Genomic DNA, 7,820 nt, shown 5'->3' with positions numbered 1-7,820 from the left:
TTAGCTTACTATACTCTGTTTCTGTCTCAATTAGTAGACTTACTTCCATCATGAACCTAATCATCCAACTTGTGCATAGACTAGGTCATTGTCTCTCTGCCCTTCCTGCCAAATATTAAGGAGTGATTATTTTATTTCTCGAGTTCACAGACCTTCTGAAAGTCTTAAATGTAGCTAGATCCAAAAAACAAGTTATGTGGTCAGGCAGTAAGATTTTTATCTCTCAGGATTTCTCCACTGCTACAACTAACAGACAAAAAAACTTTCTCAAACTTTGTCCTGCTCTATGAACATTAGAAGCTCGTTCTGACCTATTTCCTCCTTGCCTATCCAAAGGCACCTGTCAAATTAAGACTACTTTGTTCGAACACCCCTCTGAACTCAGAACATTTATAAACTCCCATGCAGCGGATACAATGGACACAGCAAATCCCTCCTCATGCTAATATATTCTGCAATGTCTTACCATGTTTTTAACTTTGATTGATTTTTCAATGGACTTCTCTCATTGGCTGTTGCATTTTCTTCTTTTTTCTATTTTTCCTTGCAGGTTATCAAGAATGTTTTCATCTTGTCATTATTTTTATGTTGTGTTCCAGTGTGGTACATTGTCCCTTGTTGGTTGTGCCATCTCCACCTGAGTTGTCTCCACCCCAATAATGTTTGTGTCACACATTATATGCTATTAGTCATCAGTTTCTGACATGTATTGTCTTCTACTGATCTATCTTCTATTTTTTTCTTCTTTTCGTCTTTCCCATCATTTTTGATGTTTACACCTTTGCATCCTATACTTCATTGTTTTTTTTTCTATATTATGTTCTACGTTATGTAATGTACATACTGTCTGTTGTTAATGTAGGTCATATACTTATATATATTTTTATTTTTGTCATTTATAACATTGAGAGTTATTTCTTGGAATGAAAGAAGGTTTGTTGATCCTATAAAAAAAAGCAGAGTATTGTATCTCATTTGGCTGACTATGATCCAGATTTAGGGTCTGAATACAAGTATGGTGAACCTGGAGCAGGCTGTCTTTCCGCTGCCCCTTTTCTTGGACTGCTAAACAGGGCCACCAGATTACGAGAATATTTGCAGTCTGATAGGTGGTCCTTTGGCGTTTCCACAGCAATGCTTTTCAAAAAGGCACCGCAATAGGAACATCAAAGCCAGTTCCTGCGTGGCATGGACTGTCAAGTCCATGCCATGCAGGACAGGGGGTGGATGCACACTGGAGTACACAGCATGTGCTCCCCTGCATGCATCCCACGAGCCAGAGGCAATAGAGGGCCATGTAGGGCCCCCTCTGATTACTCACTGCCGGCATTTTCATGGATGCTCAGTGCCATGAAACTGCTGGCAGTCAGGAAACTTGTAATATGCTTGGAGTTGCTGCAGCGGCACGCAAAGCATATGAGGGCCTCAAGACCACAGTGCCACCAGTGGTTGCGTCGGTCTCACAACAGTCTGAGCGCATCAGTTGTAATACAGCGGTCGGACCACTGGTGCTGTGGCACCTTACCACCTCCACACATCCACCACGGTCCGATGGGCTGCCAGTGTCGTAGTCAGGCCTATAGTCCTCCTTCAGGAAATTCACCTCACAGAATTGGAGCTTAAATGTAGTTGGGAGGGTTCAGTTTTTGAATCACCAATGTTTATTAAGAAAAATGGAGTAACTATCCTATGTCACAAAAATGAAAATGTACAACTTTCACCCAAGAAACAGGTACTGAGGGTTATTGCTTATTGTCAAAATGCTTATTAAAGATATTCCTTTAACAATCTCTAATGTTTATAATTCTACACCACCAGACTACTCTTTTTGCCTCAACATTTCTAGGAAATATCTTAAATATAGCCATTAATTTTTCATTTTAAGTGGATATTGTAATCAGAATATAGATCCCTTATACATCTTGGGCCACTTTTATTCCCCAAAATCGAATAATTAACTCCACTACACTATTTCCCCAAACCACCTGGTAGATTCAAGTAGACTATTTAATTCTTCTACTAGGGAGATCTCTTTTTATTCCTAGCCCCATGAAGCCTTAACTTGACTTGATCATATTTTTGCCAGTAACTCACTTTTCCAGAACCTTATCAACTCTACTATTGAACCCATTGTGATTCCTGAACATGTGCCAGTTGTTGCAGATCTATATTTACTCCCAGGATATCCCAGGAGTTTTTTGAGATTCATGCAGAAGAAGGGTTTCTTAAAGACCATGATATTTTGGAGGAATTTATGAAGTTCTACCAAACTATATATTCCAGAATCTCCTGCAAATCATTCTCCTATTGATGAATAGTTGACAGACATCATTCGTCCAAATCATGAGAATCTAAATTTTGCCCCTCTCGAGTGTAACATATCTCTCTAAAAAATTCTCAAAACACTCCAATCTCTTAAAAAAAAAAAACTCCAGGCTCTGCCATTTTTAAAGTGGAGTTTTACCTACAGTTTTCTAATAATCTTATTCATAAAGAAGTTTATGATCCCACACCGTGCAAACATTATTAGCCTATCTCTTTTGAAAATCTAGATTATAAAATCTTTGCAAATTACTGGCTCTAACACTCGAATTGTTTTACCCAAATTGATTGGTAAAGAACATTCTGGTTTTGTTAAAGGTAGGCTTGCATCTGATAACTCTAGATTATTCTTTAATTATTTTAAATAAGGCATCTTCTTTATTTTATCCCTTGGTGGCTGTTGCTAATGATGCCAAAAAGGCATTTGATTTGATTGATTGGACATTTTTTTATTAAATCCCTTACTTGGTATGGATTTAGTTCAAATATGATCTTGCTCTTCTTTATAACTCTCCAAAGCGTCAGTCTTGGTTAATGGAAGAGTTTCACAGGATTTTCAATTTTAAAACAAGGAGTTCGACAAGGATGTCGTTTATCCCCCCCTCTCATTTGCTTTAGCTCTTAAACCCTCTGTGGAATTTGCAACAACACACTCATAACAGCATTCAAATATGGAGATAAGCTTCTGAAACTCTCCACTTATCCAGATGATATTTTTCGTTTTTCTTTCTAACCCTGACTATACTCTCCAGCTTTGGTTCACAAACTTTCTGAACTCAGTCTTGTGTGAGGATATAAGATTAATTCAGCAAATAATTATATATATATTTTTTTTTTTTTTTTTTTTTTAGAGAGAGAGAAACTCTGTTTATTTAGACCATGGTCTTTAAACAATGAGATCGAAATGCATCACATTAATATCAAAACCATACAAAATTTATAAAATCAGGCTGTTACTCTCCATGCCGCTTTCTATATGTTATACAAAATTTAAAAAGAAAAGGCATTCTATGGGTAGCACAGACATAAAAAATGTTAAGAGGAATTTTAAAACACATGCTATACATAATAAAACTGGAAGATATTACATTAAAAATAGGCAATTTCGATATGTTTCTCATTACAGTACTATCCGATATCTTATAGGCTTGCGATCCCTCGTAACTTAGCTTTTACTTGTGTCTATCGATATAGGTTCCTCAGTTTGATTTATTTTGTTGTTCCTGTGCTATGCGATTCACCTTTTTCAGAAAGTTACCAAGTGCAATTGCTATTTCCAGATTTTCCATTCCTATCAATAAGTTTGTCGCTTGTACTCGTTGTCTTATGCCATATTTTATAAATAAAGGTCGTAAGAACCGTTTTCTCACTTCTAGACATGTCAAGCAGTCAAGTAGTATGTGCAGCATTTCACACTTGGCCCCCAGGCCACATTTACATGTACCATCTGGATATAACATTTCTGCCTTAACTCTCCCTTCCATTAGCCAAGGGATGGTGCCAATTCGGATTTTCAGTATCTCCCACCTAAATGCATAATTTGGCAGGGTTTCTAAGTATGGGTACCCAGTCTCGTTTTCCCATGATTCTATCATATTTACCACTGATTTTTTGTTTCTTAGATATCCTATATCCTGCCTTCTGGAGTACTCCCTTCCTTGTACTCTGAGTACACTCTTCGTGAACTCTACATCTAGAGAATTTTGGTTTACTCCCACTTTTAGATTCCTGATTATTTCCTTTATTTTTCTTTTTGCGTCTAGTGCCCACCTTAGGTTACTGTGGCGGATTTCTTCACTACACCAATGTGAGACCTTTTCCCCTACCCCCTGGGATTGGCGTTTCCAGAATCTTACCATCGCCATTTTGGCCTGAGTAGTCCATCCAATCATATCTGTTTCCAGTCTAATTGCCTGTATCATAGATGACTTAGGTAGTGACAATAATGTTTTCAGGGCCTTACCTTCCTCCCGATCCCAGCCTCCCTTTCCGCTATGAAGGAGTACTTCTGCACCATACAGTACTTGGGGCGGTATCATGGACTCGTATGCTTTTAATAACGGTTTGTGTGACATATCCCCATAGTTTTTATTGAATTTTTTCAGGCCACAAATGGAGGCAGATGCTTTTGCGTTTTGGTGTGCCAAATGTATGTCCCATTTTAAGGAGGGTTCAAACCAAAGACCAAGATATTTATATTCTTTTACCGTTTCTAATTTTATTTTATCTAGATACCAGCTAAAATTCTTGGTCCCTTTACCGAAGCACATGATCTTTGTTTTTTCCATGTTCACTGTCAGCAATTTATCCTTACAGTAATCATGGAATACATTTAGTTTTCTTTGTAGCCCGAGCTCTGTCTGGTCAGTAATCACAAGATCGTCTGCATACAGCAAGCAAGAGACCTTTCTACTATTCATTCTCGGGCTCGCGCTTCTTTCCACCTCTAGTGCTGCTGGGAGATTCGCTAGAAATATTGAAAAAAGGAGCGGAGCTAGGACGCAGCCCTGTCTCAGTCCATTCCCTATTTCAATTTTCTTTGTCAGCACCCCTTGTATATCTTTAATGACTTGGGCCCAGTTCCCTCTGTGTAATTCTTTCAAGATTTCAAGTAAGCACACAGGGATTTCATATTTAATCAGGCACTCCCATAGTTTCCCCCGGTCCACTGAATCAAAGGCTGCCCGGAAGTCGACGAAACAGCAGAACAGGTTCCCCTTTTGTTCTATCGACTTCCGGGCAAGGGCCCACAGGGCATAACAGTGATCCACGGTGGAGTGCCCTTCTTTAAAGCCTCCCTGTTCCACCGGGATAATTGAGTTCTCTTCCACCCAGTCCTTTAATTTGCCAAGAACTATTTTTGCAAATATTTTCTCCCCGATGTCCAGTAGATTAATTAATCTATAATTTTTCGGGTTGTTCATCTCCCCTTTCTTATGTATTGGCCTTATTATGGCCCCATTCCAGTTATCGGGGAGTTTGCTAGTATCTAAGATGACTTCAAACATATTTGCAAAAAATTCCGCCCACCAATCTACTTGAGTTTTGATTATTTGAGCCGGGAGGTTATCTGGGCCTGCTGCTCTTGTGAGATTCAAACCTTTTATCGTCTTTTTAACCTCTGGGGCGGAAAGAAAAGGTTTTATTTCTGCTACCAGACCGCTCCAGTCTGTGTACAGATTTTCTTCCCGGTCTTTCCCTGGGCTGTACAGATCGTGTAAATACTCCTCCCATGCGGACTCTTCTACAATGCAGTTCATTTTCCCTGGTTGGTGATCTGCTGCTGAGTGGACTAACTTCCAGAAGTTTCGTAAGTTCTTAGTTTCAATTGCCTCGAGTAATTTTTGCCAGCATCCCTCTTTAAATTCCCTTTTTGTCCTTCTGATAAGCATGTTATATTCTCTTTTTAGGCCCACTAGGGTGTTTACATTATCTTGGTCACTCTTTTGCTGAATGCGGCGGGTCATTCTCCTAACTTCCCTTTTTTTCTCCAGGCATTCTCTAGTAAACCAGCCGGTAAGTTTCTCTATCTTCTCACTTTTCGCTTTATTTTTGTTTTTGCCTCTATTTATATTTTTTAGACCTATACTAAGAGTTTGAACCACCTCCTCGATTTTTCGTACATACCAATCGAGGTTTCGACCCCTTGCTACATTCAGGTCTAGGTTCTGTTGTAATTTTATTAATCTGGCAACATATTCTTCTGTAAACCTAGTTGTACGGCGTCTGGGATAATCCACCTCTTGTTCCATAACCTTTGGGCCAGATTCGAAGTGCACACCCGGGATCTCCAAGGCTACCATGTTATGGTCACTTCCATCTCTATTCACAATTCTGAACCCTGAGATTAATCTAAAATTCCATGGTGTGGTAAAGGCATAATCTATGGGGCAGATTTGAGAGCCTGGTTTAAATGTTTTTTTAGCGGGGCAGTCTAGCTCGCATCTTCCATTTAAACAGAACAGGTTTTTTGTTCCCAGGAGGTTTCCCAACTGCAAATCTTTAGCACTAGATATACTTTCAGGGAAAGTTGCTTGAGGTATTTCATAGGCCTCCAATATGTCTAGAAACCAGCAATCTACCTTCTCTGGGTGAAGTTTGTGATTAAAGTCGCCCACGAGAATAAGCATATCCCTGCCGTATTTTTCACTAAGGTAATCTATATCCTCCTTAAAGAGAGCCATTTCCTTTTCATATTGCTCTGTGGTGGCCCATTGCATGTACACATTTAACATTAGAATTGTATCCATTTTTATACACCCTGATAGTATTATTCTACATGCCAACAACCATTTGCATTTCACATTTATTTCAATTACTTTCTCCATGATCTTAGTCGATACCAGAGTCCTAATTCCACCAGCAGCGTGCCCAAATCTACATTTCTTTGCAGGTCGGTTTAGCTGGTAGAAGCCATCAAAAATTGGGGTCTTGCCACATAGCCAAGTCTCCTGGATACACATAATGTCTGTATTTTCCCCCAATTCCCTTATATTATTTTGTTTCAAGTCATTTCCTAGGCCATTTATATTCCAGGAGATTATCCTTATGCTATGTGGCATACCTTTTCCCTATTCAATATCATCAAGCCAACCTTCCTCCCCGCAGTCATTTGTGTGTCTCGATGAGGGTCCTGCCTGGTCAGCCTCCTTACTCCAGTTTCCCCACCCATGTGCCATCTCTGAATTGTTTGCAACTATTTTTATGTTTCCTAGGGGCAATACCTCCTCGTCCTCCAGGTCACATAACTTAACCTGTCTCTTTCCTAGCCGTGCGTGGCATTTTAGAAAGTTGTTTCCCTGCCATCCCTTTCCTTCTACTTCTACTAAAACTTCGTTCTCATTTAGTAGGCGGATACCTTCTTTTTGTAACTCGTTTACTGCCTTTTCAATCGTGTCTTTTACCAGGTTTGAGTACAACGTGATTCTAGTAATTATTTTTTGCCTAATACCAAATTCTGTCTTCAACATGCTTCTGATCCTACTGGTTTTCATAGGCATAATTCTACGATTAAATATTTGGGTATTTGGTTCCCAACTCTATTAAAGAGACTGTTGCTATACACCTAAAGGAAAGAGTCAATAGAACAGACAGACTCCTATCTTATTGTAATACATTGTTCCTATCTTCGGTGGGGTCATCTTGATTCCATCAAAATGATGATTTACACCTATTTTGCTTTATATCTTGTCTATGGTCCCAGTATATATACCTCTTTCATACTGAAAGAAAATTGGATTCTATACTTTTCACATTTCTAAAGCATAATAAAAAAATCAAAGTTCTACTTGGCACAACTCAAGAAGGCTAAGATAGAGGGTGGCACTAACTTTGCTGAATTCCAGAGTTTTCATAAACCTTTCTCTGTGAGACAAAGAGTCTAAGTGGCGATTCACGTTACCTCCGTCATATACTCTCTTATGGCTCGATATTGAATATTCCCTGCTTGCTCTTTTCTCTCCTAGTTAAGTTTTTTCTTTCTCCGCAAATAACACCAT

Source organism: Lissotriton vulgaris, chromosome 11 (assembly GCF_964263255.1).
Source record: "Lissotriton vulgaris chromosome 11, aLisVul1.2, whole genome shotgun sequence".
NCBI classification, from domain to species: Eukaryota; Metazoa; Chordata; class Amphibia; order Caudata; family Salamandridae; genus Lissotriton; species Lissotriton vulgaris.
Note: the sequence above shows the minus strand (reverse complement) of the source record.